We start from the raw sequence: 15,549 nt of genomic DNA on the forward strand, positions 1-15,549 counted from the left end.
TTAAGAAGTTTTAAAATTGTGTTCCGGGAAGAAGACTTTTCTTTGCCCCATGGTCCTTAGGGGGAGGGTCTGAGTATGCGAAGGAGAGAAAAACCATCAGTGGGAAGGTGAAAAGGGATGTTTGGGGAAAAAGAAAGTTGTTCCATTATTTAGATAAATCCCTTCAGTAAAGGGGAGTCTCTGTTAATAGCTCTCTTCCTGGAACAGAGTCTCCTTTCCAAAGTAAATTTAGGCAGTTATAAGGGAGGCAGAGAGCTTTTCCTGTATCTGCTGCATTGTGATTACTTTTAACTTGAAATAATCTTTATGCCAAAATGGCACATTTTGGGGCATCTCATCCTGCACCCCTTCTATGATTAGTCATTGATTTTTCCAAAACATTTTTCAAATTCTAAGATACAAATATAAATGGAAACGTTTTAATAAACTTTATATTAATATTCTTTCTTTTTTGATTTTTATGGATGTAGCAGATAAATTCTGCACCTCATTTTTTAGGATTCATCTTTGTTATGAATTAATGGGATAGAAAGCCACAATTCTAGAACACTTAAGTGTGATTATTTAAAAAATTAATATCAAATATTGGTTAACTAAAAAACTTTCAAAAACAGTAATCTGCTTAAGTCTTTAACTTTTATAGTTAGTTGAGTAAATTGCATAATTTTAGATTGTCAATACATTAAGTTTATTCTTTTATGGAAATTGCGTGTAGCATATAAAGGACTGAATTCAGAAAACTGCATATACTACTTGCTGTTAGTATAAGGAGAAAAAGTACCTTTGGTATTTTAAGTTTATAACATTTTGAAGAACTAGAAAGATGTTTACACAGGTAGAAAGTGATGAAAATGTTACAACATAAAACAAATAAGCTAATTGTATGACTGATGTATTTATTAAAACATACCATAACAAAATGGTTTTAAAATTTTATCCAGAATCTAGCAATTCTTGGGAATTTTCATAATAATTGTGAATATGCTCTCTTCTTTGAATTAAAACAAATCACATTCTCACTCTTTATAAACATGATGGATTCATTTCCCATATTACTAAGATTAAAAACAAGCTTTTTCCTTATTTTCATTACATGAAGACATTTTATCATCAAGTTTCACCTATTAACACATAGACACAAAAGGAAATGGAAAATTAACAGCCCCCATCTTTGACCCTTCCCCCTTTAACCAGTTGCACATTTCAGAGAAGACTAAATCTGGTCTGTGGCCTGTTTTTCTATGGCCTCTGAACTAAAAATAATTGTTTCATTTTTAGAGGGCTGTGTGGTAGACTGAATAATTTCTTCTCAAAAGCTACCCATATCCTATTCCCCAGAACCTGGGGATATGCATACATTATTTTACATGACAAAAAAGATTTTGTGGATGTGATTATGTTCAGGACCCTAAAATGAAGAAATTATCTTGTATTATCTGGTTGGGTCCAATCTAATCCCATAGGTTCTTAAAACTGAAAAACCTTTCCTGTTTATGGTCAAAGGGAGATGAGAGGACAAAAGCAGGGTCAAAGAGATGCGACAGGGCTGTCTTTAAAGGAAGGGCACCATGAGCCAAGGAATGTGGGCAACCACCAGAATCTGGAAAAGGTGTGCCAATAGTTTCTCCCCTAGAACCTCTAGAAAAGAATGCAGTCCTGTCAACAACTTGACTTGTCCAGTGAGACCCATGGCAGATTTCTAATCTTTAGAACTCTTAAGATACTACATTTGAGTTTTATTAAGTCACATTTTTTTTTGCAATGATTTGGTATAGCAGCAATAAAAAATTAATACAGGTTGTTAGAAAACAAAGGGGAACAGGTGATAAAAATACATGTAACCTATAAAGTCTAAAATATATATTATCTGGGCCTTTAAAACTTCTGGCTTAGACACTTAAGTTTCTTAGCCTGGACTTTTCAGACATAGGACCTCCATATAACTTTTTGTCTTGCATATTTTGCAGGTATCATTTGAAATAACACACCCTAAGTTGAAACGAGCCCAACATGGTAGTATGTTAGCAAACATAATCCATGTGGTGTATTAGGACAATGTTTCTATCTATCTATCTATCTATCTATCTATCTATCTATCTATTATCTATCTATCCACTGACAGCCTGGAATTTATTGCAGAACAACACCAGTACACTTGATGCTTTCAAAGTCGCAACTGTTCTAGCTCTACTCCATCAGACATTGTTGAGTAAGTATCATTAATTATAATGAAGGAACATTGGATTAACAAATCTAGTAGGAATATCACATGTCTGAATATAGTTGAAACTGGGCTGATAAGCCTGTTGTTTGGATGTGTTTTTTGGGAATAAATCACGCTAGAAAAATGTGCAACAGTTAACCAACCTAACCATTCTGTGATGTCCAGAAGAATGATTTGTACTTGTACAGTTGGGAATTAAAACACATAAGAAATCATCATAAAAACAGGCTAGAAGTTCTGAATCTGGGTAAGACACAGAGGCTTATCTACCCTGAGTCTCCCACTGAATGCAGCTACAAAACCTAGACACAATGCATGGAACAGCTTTTTGAAAACTCTGAATAGTAAATAGTAGCAGTCCCAGATGGTTTCATTGGCAAATTCTCTCAAACATAAAAAAAAAAAAAAAAAAAAAAACACCATAAAAAATTAATGTCAATTTATTCAATCTATTCCAGAAAATATGAGGAAGGAATATTTTTCATCTCACTTTATGACACCAGCATTAACATTATAGCAACATCAGACACAAGCAGTTCCAAAAACCACAGTCTAAATATCCCTAGCTAACATAGATGCAAAAATCCTCAATATGAGTTAGAATCAGTAATACATAAAAAGCATAATGCCACAACCAAGTGAAGTTTATTCTGAGAATGCAAGGCTGGTTTAATATTTGAAAATCAATTCGTGTAATTTCCATATTAAAAGTCTAATATTTGATATAATTAATGCACTTAAAAGCAATTAGTAAAACTCAATATCAATTTGTGATTAAAACTTTCAGCAAACTAGGAATTGTAATTTCCTCAACTAATGAAGGGTATCTACACAATATCTACAGCTAACATCATACTTAATGGTGAAAGACTGAATGTTTTCCTTCAAAGGTTTGATACAAAGCAATGATGTATGCTGTCACTACTTATATTCTACAGCATACTCCAAGGCTTGGTTGATGCAATAAGACAAAAAAATGAAAAAAAAAAAAAAAAGTATACAGATGAGGGAGGAAAAAATATGATTTTCCTTATTCTTGGAGAACATGATTGTCTTCATAAAAAATATTAAGGTATCTACAAAAAAAAAAGCCAGTAACAAAAAAAGTTCAGTGATGTTATATACAACAGGTATATAGTAGAAAGACACTACCATAATACCGATTTTCTGGTATTCACGCATTTTGTAACCTTTTGCTTTTGAATATGAACGGTAAGTGTGACTTGCTTCTAACCAATTAAATATGCCAAAGATGTTGTGATATCACTCCTGTGACTATTATAATATACAAAACTCTCTTGCTAAAAGACTGTCTCTAGGGTTTCCATGTCTTTGCCTTTGAAGAAGCAAGCTGTTATGAGTCTTACAACCGTAAGTCTTACAACCACTTACAACCATGAGTCTTACAAAAGAAATAAATGTTGCCAAATATCTGAAGGATCTTAGAAGCCCATCCTTTTCCAGTAGATCCCTGAGGAGGAGCTAAGTCATTTCCAGACTCTTGACTCACAGAAATAATACATGTGTGTAGTTTTAAGTTGCCAAGTTTGTTTTGATTTGGTACAGCAGCATATAAAACTAACAGAAATCTTGAAAAGAAAAGAAAACTAACACAAAGGTTAACATACATATATTTCTCTATATTAGTAAACTAGTATTATTTTACTAATTAGTTACTAGTATTTGTAATACTAACAATAAATAACTGGAAATCAAATTTAAAAAAAAATTATAAAAGCTCCAAAAATACAATATGTAGGCATAAATCTAACAAAATATGTGTAGGATATGTATAGGATCTAAATGCTAATGGAAGAAATCAAATAAGACTCAAAATAAGTCAAGAGACATACTGTGTTCATAGATTGCAAGACACAAAATAGTAAATACCAATTTCCACCAAATTGTTCTACAGATTTAATAAAATTTTAATTGAAACACTTGTAGTGTTTTTTTTTAATGTTTTTATTTATTTTTGAGAGACAGAGACACAGCGCGAGTGGGGAAGGGTCAGAGAGAGAGGGAGACAGAATTGGAAACAGGTTCCAGGCTCTGAGCTGTCAGCCCAGAGTCTAACGTGGGGCTCAAACTCAGAAGCCACGAGATCATGCCCTGAGACAAGTCGGACGCTTAACCAACTGAGCCCCACTTGTAGTGTTTTTGTAGATACAGATAAGGTGATTCTAAAATTTATATGGAGGGGCGCCTGGGTGGCGCAGTCGGTTAAGCGTCCGACTTCAGCCAGGTCACGATCTCGCGGTCCGGGAGTTCGAGCCCCGCGTCAGGCTCTGGGCTGATGGCTCGGAGCCTGGAGCCTGTTTCCGATTCTGTGTCTCCCTCTCTCTCTGCCCCTCCCCCGTTCATGCTCTGTCTCTCTCTGTCCCAAAAATAAATAAAAACGTTGAAAAAAAAATTAAAAAAAAAAATAAAATTTATATGGAATATGAAGGAATTAATATAGCTAATTTTTTTTGTAAAGGAAGAATACATTTGATAGAGTCATACTACCTGATTTTCAGAGTAATAATTAAGGAATAGCAATAAAAATAGTCATATGGGTGAAAAGATAGATATATAGATCATTTGAACCTAACAGAGATTGTAAAACTAGACTTGCAAATATAGTCAATTGATTTTTGGCAAAAGTACAAAGGCAATTAAATGGAGTGAGGGTAATCCTTTCAACAAATGGTGTTGAAACAATTAGACATCTCTATGCAGAGAAATGAGCCTTAACCTAAACTTTATACCATATACAACTTAACTCTAACTAGAACACAGGTATAAATGTAAAACTATAAAACTTTTAGAAGAAAACATAAAAGAAAGTCTACATGACTTTTGGTTGAGCAAATATTCTTAGCTATGACACCAAAAATATAATCCATAAAGAAAAATTTTTGAAAATTGTTTAATATCAAAATTAAAAAAATTCTCCATGAAAGATGTTAAGATAACACAAAGAAAAGCTATAGACTGGGATAAATTATTTGCAAATCATACATTTGACAAAAAACTGATATCCAGAATATATTTTTAAAATCCCCAAATTCTAAAGTAATAAAATAGGTAACCCAATTTAAAAATAGGAAAAAGACTTGGAAAGACACTCTATAAAAGAAGACACAGAAAAGGCAAATAAACACATAACAATATGCTTAATATCATCAGCCATTAGGGAAATTTAAATTAAAACCATGATGTGATTCTATTACATACCTATCAGAATGGCTGTGTTGGTGAGGATGTAGGGCAAATGGACTTCTTATACATTGGTGAGAATGTGAAACAGTAAAGCTATTTCTGAGGAAAGTTTGACAATTTTTTGTAAAGTCAAATATTTATCATATCTCTCACTTTAGAAAGATTACAACTATGCTCACACAAAAATCTGTACACAAATCCTGACAACCCAAATTGGAAGCAACTTCAGTGTCTTTCAATAGATAAATGGATTAAAAAAAAAAAAAAAAAAAAAAAAAAAACCTGGGATACATCATACAATGAGATACTCAGCAGTAAACAAAAAGAAAAACAAACCACAAAGACACAAACTATTGATCTACATAACAACTTGTATGAAGCTCAAAGGCATTACATGAAGTGAAAGAAGTCAGTCTCTAAAAGTTACATACTGTGTGATTCAATTTATATGACATTCTCAAAAGAAAGGAAGTGAAGTAATGACAAACAGATCAGTGGTTGTCAGAGGTTAAGGATGGAAGGAACTTATGACCACAAAGTGATAGCACAAGGGAGTTTGGGAGCATGTTTCACATTCTGTTGATGGTAGAGATTGTAGGAATCTACACATGTGATAAAGTTCAAAATGTACACTGAAAAATACATGCTTACATGTTAATAAAAAAATAAATTTAAAAACCATAGACTAAAAGCAAAGTGGAAAGCTGTTCAGAGAAGACAGGAGGGTGAAGTACTTGCCCTAGTAAAGCACACCACAAAGCTACATGACTTATGTTCTTTACAAAACCCTGTAACCCATCTTCTCATTTCAACTTTGGCATCAGAAACACCATTAAATTATGTATAGCAATTTTCGCCTCTGACAAAAATCAAGACTGTATATGCTCATATGCCCATCCTAGGGGAAAAATAATAAAGTAATTAAGGCTCAAATAATACAAAGACTAGATAAGCCTCTAGAATTAGTATCAATTGAGAATGACAGGAAATAGGAAATATAATGTGTTTTACCTGTCATATTGGAGGGTGTTGGTTGTATAACTTCTGATTCATCAACGTGTATAAGCTACGTGCTTCTTGGATATACCACTCTATGTTAAGGTTGTAAGTACTTTAAACCATCTAATAGCAGTATTTTCTTTTGTTGAGATTCAACTTTCTTTTAGAAGACAGAGTTGACACTCATATTTACCACTAGCTAACTGGATAATTTAGGATAAGCCTTCTGAGCTTCAATTGTTTATTTTTTTTTTAATCAATAGAACAAAAATAATGATATCTAACTTGCTACCTTAGAGAGCAGGTTTAAAGTTTAACTAAGTAAGTTTACCTAAATTACTCAAAAAATTTTCAAAAATATTACTATGCTATTTTTGATAAAAAATGAGATACAGTCTGGGGGTGTGTGTGTGAAATTTAAGGATATTGTACTTCTATCCAAATCCCCCGAATAGCACTTGAATAGTAATTGTCCTTCTCCTGAAATTTTTCCATTTACTTTTCTATAATTACTGAACATACTGTCATTAGCTGTTTGCTCATAAATTGAAGACTTCAAAAGGCAGTTTTCTTCTAATCATCAGATACTCAGTCTCCTGCATTTCCAAAATAAACAGCTTGGAAGGGAGCCTGACTATTAGCAGTTACTTGATAGTCAATAATTTTGCAATTTAAGTTGCTCATCTACATATATGTCATGCCGAGATAACTTTTTTAAATATCTGCATTTTCATTTCACAATTTTTTTAAATTAAAGTTTATTTATTTTGAAAGAGAGCATGCACATGTGCACGTGCACAAGCAGGGGAAGGGCAGAGAGAGGGAAAAAGAGAATCCTACACAGGCTCTGCACTCTCAGTGCAGAGCCCAAAGGTGGGGCTTGAACTCACCAACCGTGAGATCATGACCTAAACCTAAACCAAGAGTCAGAGGCTTAACTGACTGAGCCATCCAGGCTTCCCAATGCAGACATAATTGTAATGCAGTAACGTATATAGTCAATGGGCCACTGAAAAATAATCATTAAATGAGAATCTTTTTAGCCTTTTCTTAAGAAGGTGTGTCTTATGATATGGCAAACAAACTAGCTTGTAGAATGACTTTACCAAGCAGAAACATAGAAATGAGGGGTTAACATTAGAATTAAGGATTTGTTTCCAAACGGTTTTTCACTGTACTATAAAACACATCAATGTGCTAGATCCTGTGTCATCCTGCTGTTCACATAAATCTGCATTGTTTTCAGTTTTCTGAACTATCATTAACATGGGCAGTGAAATCAGGAACAAATCAGTGGCCAGCTCTTTGTGAAGTTGGAAGCTCATTAGTAAGTCCCATCCTTGACATGTGTTCTATGTACTTTATACCTAGCAAACAGAGGCTTCTACTCAAAGTTTTATTTATTTTTTAAGAGACTGAATTCTGTTAATTGTATTCCACTGAGGAAAGACATATGTGTGAAGGGCTGTCTCATTCTTGACCCTTTATATTTGGTTTTCATTTGAGGGGTCAGTGAGGGCTGCTGACTTCAAACGCTCTTATTTCTGACTATGAACTGCTGAACAGGACAGTTAGAATGCCTAAGACATCGTCCAGATAATTTTCACTTACACTATTCATGTGAGTGGGATAGTTAAAACGGTTCAGAAACATAATAAAGTGATCTGACCTCATTTACTTTGATCAGATTATATTGCCGGCCTCAACTGTATTTTTCTCTTATGACATAAATTATTCTTGAAGTAGGAAAAAAAGAGAAATAATTTTTCTGGTATCAGAATGCATGTGTATGTATATCTCCATATCATCAGCTCAGTTGATTGTCACAGAATAGGGATTTGCCTTTATTAGGCAAGATAGAATAGCTTCACCCTGTTAATTACTAGAGATTGTGATTTTTAACTCTTTGCTTACTTTTCTCTAAATCTGACCCCTTTGTAGTTATAATTCCCAAATGAATACTTTTGGAAGATCTGTTATTGAACACTTCAGGCTGAGAAACAATGTTATCACTACAGATGAAGGTATGGACTACCTTTCACTACATATGAACTATCAGGCAGCTTATCCTCAGAACATCAAAATTTACTATCTTTAACTTACTTAGTTTAAGATGATAGACTGATGATAGATAGATAGATAGACAATTAGACAAGGCAACTAAGGCAAGATGTTTACAACTGTTTAAGCTAGATGTTAATCATTTCATTATTCTTTCACTTTTCCTACACATTTGAAATATTCATAATAGAAATCTGGGGAAAACTTCATCTTCAGGTCAAGCCAGGCTGTCAGAGACCTACATATCCAGACCATACTGCTTTGGATTTTTACAGAATTGATTTTATGTTTCAGGAACTGTTGGTTGCATTTATTGTAAGGATATATAAAATGATCTCCTATATCACATAGTGTTCCCTTCCTGAGGACCCACGGGAAAAATTTCTCATAGGTCAAAGGAACAGGAAACATCTCTTGTTTTTATCTTTTGGAGACTGTGAATCTTGTAACTGAATTTGTCTTTTTCATTGTTTTCATGGTTAAGAAGTTCAGAGTCAAATTTACAACCTATCCCTAGTACTTGGTAATGTCTTAAGGGTATAAAATTTGTATCTTAAACTTTTTCTAGATTTATTTAGAAATATATCCCATATCCCTATTTCTCTTGCGTACTTATTTTTAAAACAAGTAATTCATGCATTTCTGTTAGATACCACCAATCTTTTTTGAAAATGAGACAGGCTAAAAATAATTTTTAAAGATGTATGTGTGTGGAGAGAGACACAGACAGAGAAACTGAGGCACAGACACAGAGAGACAGGGACACAATGTATGTATGTTGTGTGTCTGTGTGTGTGGGTGTACAAATTGGTCTGAGTCATATTTTTCAACTTATTTTCATACGTAAAACATCTAGCATTTATATGTGTACCATGAAGATCTCAAGACATTCCTATACTATCCTGTTCCTGTCCCTCCTTAACCAATACATGAAAGATCTTTAATCATCTAAATGAACACCTACTTGTATATATAAAATTCTATCAAGCTTTCTAGTAATGAGGGTTGCTCATACAGACATGTAGACCATAGGTGTCACAGATTACATAACTTTAGATTTGATCGTAAAACACAGTAGCTCTGTAAGATAAACAACTGAAGAGCGATTATAAAGTAACATATTAGTACAGTGCTTCTGTAAGCTTTAAAGGGATATGAAATAGATAGGAAACATATTAGTTTTTTAGGGCTGCCTTCACAAAATACCACAGACTAAGTGGCTTAAGGAGTAGACAAATTTTCTCACAGTTCTGGAAGCTTAAAGTCCAATATTAAGGTGTGGGCAGGTTTGGTTTTTCTGAGAGACATATGGGTAGAATGTCCTTCATGCCCTCTCCTTGGCTTGCAGATGGCGGCCTTCTCGAGGCTGCTTTGTCTTCACGTGGTCATCCCTTTGTGCACAAACCTCTCTAGTGTCTCTCCATGTGGCCAAATGTCCTCTCCTTGTGGAAATTAGTCAGATTGGATTAGGGCCCACCCTAATGGCCTCCTCTAAACTCAGTCATCTCTTTAATGGCCCTATCTCCAAATGAATTTGGGGGAGACAATATACAGCCATAACAGGAAACCTGTATATGTGAGGAAATGGTAAGGTTGGAATGAAGGAATTATGTAACTTATGTGCAGTTGCAAGCAAAGTCCATCTCAAGAAGGCCTTACATCTATGCTTACATACACCGTGGTTCTAAAATATTAAAGGAATAGTAACGACAGGCAAAAATAAGCAAGATTCTAAGGTAAGACAATAATTGCCAAATACTTATTCCACGGATTAAATAAACAATTAAATAATTTATTTCTTAAAAAAATTTCTTTTCTTGACATTTATTTATTTTTGAGAGACAGAGACAGAGCATAAGTCGGGGAGGGGCAGAGAGAGGAGACACAGAATCCAAAGCAGGCTCCAGGTTCCAAGCTGTCAGAAAAGAGCCCAACGCGGGGCTCGAACCCACAAACTGTGAGATCATGACCATGAAGTCGGGTGTTTAACCGATTGAGCTACCCAGGCGACCCAAAAATGAATTTATTTTATGTAATAATTAAATGTGAGATTAAGTGTGTGATATTATGGAAACTGGTTGAGTATATCTTAGTCTTTGGAGAATGGGAAACTACATAAGTTTTCTGTGTTTCTATAGAAATAAGAACAGTACAATGACCTATTATGATACTTTAAGATTATTTTTCTAAAAAGAAATACATGTAATTTGTTAACATTTTTATTGAGATGCTACATAACGCTTCTTTAATTCATAATAGAAGGATGACATGCCATTTTTTATTTGTTTTACTCAAATATAAATACAGTACTAATCAGAAGAAAAAAAGAAGTTGAAAGCTGCAAACAAGTATTAGAAACAGCACTTAAAAGGTCCCTGGGTGGCCCAGTCAGTTAGGTGTCTGACTGCGGCCCAGGTCATGCTCTCACAGTTCCTGAGTTTGGTTCATGAGTTTGAGCACAACGTCAAGCTCTGTACTGACAGCTCAGAGACTGGAGCCTGCTTCAGATTCTGTGTATCCTCTCTCTGTTCCTCCCCTGCTTGCACTCTGTCTCTCTGTGTCTCTCTCAAAGATAAACATTAAAATAAAATTTAAGAAATAGCACTTAAATAAATAATAAGAAAGGATTTTAAAGGATGTATCCCGGGGCGCCTGGGTGGCGCAGTCGGTTAAGCGTCTGACTTCAGCCAGGTCACGATCTCGCGGTCCGTGAGTTTGAGCCCCGCGTCGGGCTCTGGGCTGATGGCTCAGAGCCTGGAGCCTGTTTCTGATTCTGTGTCTCCCTCTCTCTCTGCCCCTCCCCCGTTCATGCTCTGTCTCTCTCTGTCCCAAAAATAAATAAACGTTGAAAAAAAAAATTTAAAGGATGTATCCCTTAGTTGTGAGGTCTTGGCCAAGCTGGATAACCACTCTGACCCTCTCTTTCCTCAGTTATAAAATAAAAAGAGAAGTATGTGATATATTTATGAGTAGTAATCATTCAATCATTTATACATGCCTACTATGTGCTAGCAACTGTTTTAGGCAGTGAAGATAGAATGCTAAAGAAAAAGATCATTGTCCTCATTGGGAGAGGCAGAACATGTAATTCCACAGCAGGTTGATAAGCAAGAGAAAGAAAAATAAAGCATAGTAGGGGATAGAGAATGAGGTGTTACTTTAGAAATAGAGTAAATAAAAACATATGTGTTAAATGCACAATAGAATTACAAATTATAGAAGCAAGCATATTGTATTTACCACCAATTTTAGCCAAGTTTAAAATACCTGCCAAATTTTAATATTTTTAAAACAAATATTTGGAACTTTCATATGAAAATCATACATTTTATTATTAAATGTATAGAACTGCTGAGATAAAATGTATTAATATAAAAAGCCCCTTTTTTTTTCCTTTTTTTAAAAAGTGTATTTATTTTTGAGAGAGATAGAGCACAAGCAGGGGAGGGGCAGAGGGAGGGAGATACAGAATCTGAAGCAGGCTCCAGGCTCTGAGCTGCCAGCACAGAGTTTGACTTGGAGGTCAAACTCACAAACCTAGAGATGACCTAAGATGAAGTTGGATGCTCAACTGACTGAGCCACCCAGACATCCCAAAAGCCTCTTTTTTTTTGCTATCTACAATTAATGTCAAACAGTTATTCTATTTGGGAATTTGACACTCTTTTCCATTAGAATAAAGGTTCATTACTCTCATTTTAAAATATTTAAACATTTCAATATGTTAATCTAATAATGACAAATTCAGAATAGATTTTTTTTTTAAAGAGGAAGGCAAGGAAAACTCTGTAGGCCATATCATTACCATTATTGATTTGAAATATTAAATAGTTTGAATGGAGAATGAAAGAAAGTCACCTAGTTTGATAATCACAAAATATATTTTAAATTGGCCTTGACACTCCTTTTTATACTTTATGAGCATGCATCATTGGTAGATACATGTTTTTAAAAGAACTGACCAAGTATTGAAAAGTTGGTTTAGTATTTGATTCTATCATGACTGCATAACAAAGATCTAAAAATACCAGTTTCCATGGTTTTGCTTTAATGGAAATAGACTAAGTTTTTCAAGTTACAGCCAGAATAATGGTTCCATTAATGCTAGTAAAGAAATGGCCTCAGTAAAATAAAAAATATCCAGAAAGCACATATTTTACTCATTTTTATAGTGCTATTCAAAGAGATGTATAAGTCTATAGCATTAGAATAGTAATCTTTTTTACTAGTGTCTTTTAATTTTGTTATTTTTTTAATGGGAGACATTTGTTATACTATAGAAAGAATATTAATTTAACTCATCTATGGCTCCTTCAACTACTGTACAGTGTGCAACAGTTTTACTATTAAATTGTATATTATCTTATTGTTTTTTGTTGCTTTTCTAAAACTGGATTTTTCTCGTGTGGGTGGTGTTTTCTTTCTCCTGCTTTCCTTGTTTTTTTCTCTATCCTCGACAGTTTTGTTTAACAGTTTTAAAAGACATTTTCCAAAGTTTCACAGACATATGCTCAACATATATAATTAACTTCTTTTTGTAGGAAAATAAGATGACAATATAAGGGTAGGTATACACTACTAAAAAGTTTTTCCCCTTCTACTGCCTGTTTTTTTAACAAGAAGATATGCCTGAAGTATTCAGTGAACAAGAACAAAAGCAATTAAAACCAGAGATCTTATGTTCAGGAATATCACTGCTAAATTTTCTGTAACTTTGTGAGTCAATTCATTAGTTTATTACACAAGTACCTAGGAAATTAGAAATATATGGATATTATCTGAATTATTTTCCAAATGGAATTATTTCCAAATATTATAAAATGTGGACATCACTCAAGTCAATATAAAATATTTTTACTGTTCAAATAAATTATTATTGCAGATCTATCAAAACCTATAATATCAAGGCAACCACTACTCCTTTGTAGGGGACCAGGGAAGGCAGGACAATTGTGAAGGCAGTCACAAAATGTGACTTATTAATCAGAATTCTCAATTTAAGATTTAAACTGTGTGAGACAATTTGAAAACGTTATCTGTCAACATAAATATTTTAAATAAACAAGTCCATAGCACTTAGATTACTGTCTTATAATTGTAGAATGGAACTGGTGTCTCATGAGGAAGATAATTGAATTGGGATCAAAAGCACTGAGTATTAAGAAGTTAGTTTTCAATACACTAAGTTTTAGTAGCAAAGTATAGAAATCTTTTTAGGCAGCAAAGAAGGAGGATGGTAGATGAAAAGGAGGGAGGACAGAGGAATGGGAACTGTTAGATATCTAAAGGAACTATCAAAAAGAACTGTTACTTTTAAAATTAAAGTTAAACCTTTCAGCATATCTTAAGAAAATTTGGAAAAATTTCCAGTGGCAAATTATTTTAAAGTCCAACTGGTGCTCTCTGCAAATAATCATTGGTGCTGCCCTATTATTACCCAGAGTTATTGGTATTGTCATCTTCTTTTATATTTTATATTCATTAACACACACACACATACACACACACACACACTCACACACACACACACACACACACACACACACACGGAGATTTAAAATGCCTTGTAAATATTGCTTAATAATGACTAAATTCTGATGAAGTTTCTCAGATTAGTCTTTTCACTTTCAAGTGATCATATTAATTAAAAGAACTAAATTCAATGTACTGTCATGTAAGATATGGGCACTTGGTTATTGGTAAACACATTTAAATAAAGATGAAAAATAAGGTGTCTTCTGAGTGTACACGTCTGTCTTAATGGTGATTGTGTGAAGAAATATAAAATATTAAAAGCAAATTAAATTACAAAACTATAATCACAGAGAAGCTAAAAATGATCTGGGAGTCAAAAATGAATGTATTGTCTTTTTTAACTCTTTGGCTATGATTCAATTGTTTGTGCTAAACTGAGGGTTCTTCTTTTCTAACTAGCCAAATCCCTATTTACCTTTTCTGAAAATTATACATGTATGTGTTACTCAATATTTACTGAAGGCTTATTATCTATAAAGCATTAGTATGGGCTATTATTCACATTGAGGGTGAGCTCTTGAATGATTTGAAAACTCATATAAATACACCAAAAAATGTGTGAATGTTTATAGAAACTTTGTTTAAAATAACTCAAAACTAGGGGCAACTGGGTGGCTCAGTCGGTTAATCGCCTGACTCTTGGTTTAGACTCAGGTCGTGATCTCACAGTTTTGTGACTTCGAGCCCCATGTCAGGTTCTTGATAGCACAGAGCCTGCTTGGGATTCTCTCTCTCTGCCCCTCTCCTGCTCACACTCTCTGTCTCCCTCCAAAAAAATAAACCTAATAAAAAGTATCCCGGGGGCGCCTGGGTGGCGCAATCGGTTGAGCGTCCGACTTCAACCAGGTCACGATCTCGTGGTCCGTGAGTTCGAGCCCCGCGTCGGGCTCTGGGCTGATGGCTCAGAGCCTGGAGCCTGTTTCCGATTCTGTGTCTCCCTCTCTCTCTGTCCCTCCCCCGTTCATGCTCTGTCTCTCTCTGTCCCAAAAATAAATAAACGTTGAAAAAAAAAAAAAAAAAAGTATCCCAAAACTGGAAGCAACCAAGATGTCCTTCAATAGGGGAATGGATAAACAAACTAGAGTACGCTCATACAATGAAATATTATTCAGGGATTAAAAGAAATAAGCTATCATGCCACAAAAAGGCGCAGATGAATCCTAAATGCATATTGATAAATGAAAAGAAGCCAGTCTGTGCTGCCTGAGTGGCTTAGTCGGTTGTGCAACCAACTCTTGATTTCGGCTCAGGTCATGATCTCGTGATTGGTGAGGTCCAGCCTATGTCAGTTGATGATGCTGAGACTGCATGGGATTCTCTCCCCTCCCCTCTCTCCCTGCCCCTCCCTTCCTCATGTTCTCTCTCTCAAAATAAATAAACTTAAAAATAATAAATAAAGAAAAGAAGCCAGTCTGAAAAAGGTGCATAATATAGGATTCCAGTTTTTTGACATTCTGGAAAAGGCAAAACTAGAGGTGGTAAAAAGATCAGTGGTCATCAGGATATGGTGGGGGTAGGGACAGTGT

The 15,549-nt window shown here is 34.5% G+C and overlaps 1 protein-coding gene across 9 annotated transcripts in view; it reads right to left on the reverse strand.

Annotated features, from left to right (window-relative positions):
- Nucleotides 1-15,549, reverse strand: part of MAGI2 (membrane associated guanylate kinase, WW and PDZ domain containing 2) — a 1,332,179-nt gene that overhangs the window by 766,460 nt on the left and 550,170 nt on the right. The gene's annotated exons all lie outside the window — the stretch shown is intronic.

The sequence above is a fragment of the Leopardus geoffroyi genome, chromosome A2 (genome assembly GCF_018350155.1).
Source record: "Leopardus geoffroyi isolate Oge1 chromosome A2, O.geoffroyi_Oge1_pat1.0, whole genome shotgun sequence".
Taxonomy (NCBI): Eukaryota; Metazoa; Chordata; class Mammalia; order Carnivora; family Felidae; genus Leopardus; species Leopardus geoffroyi.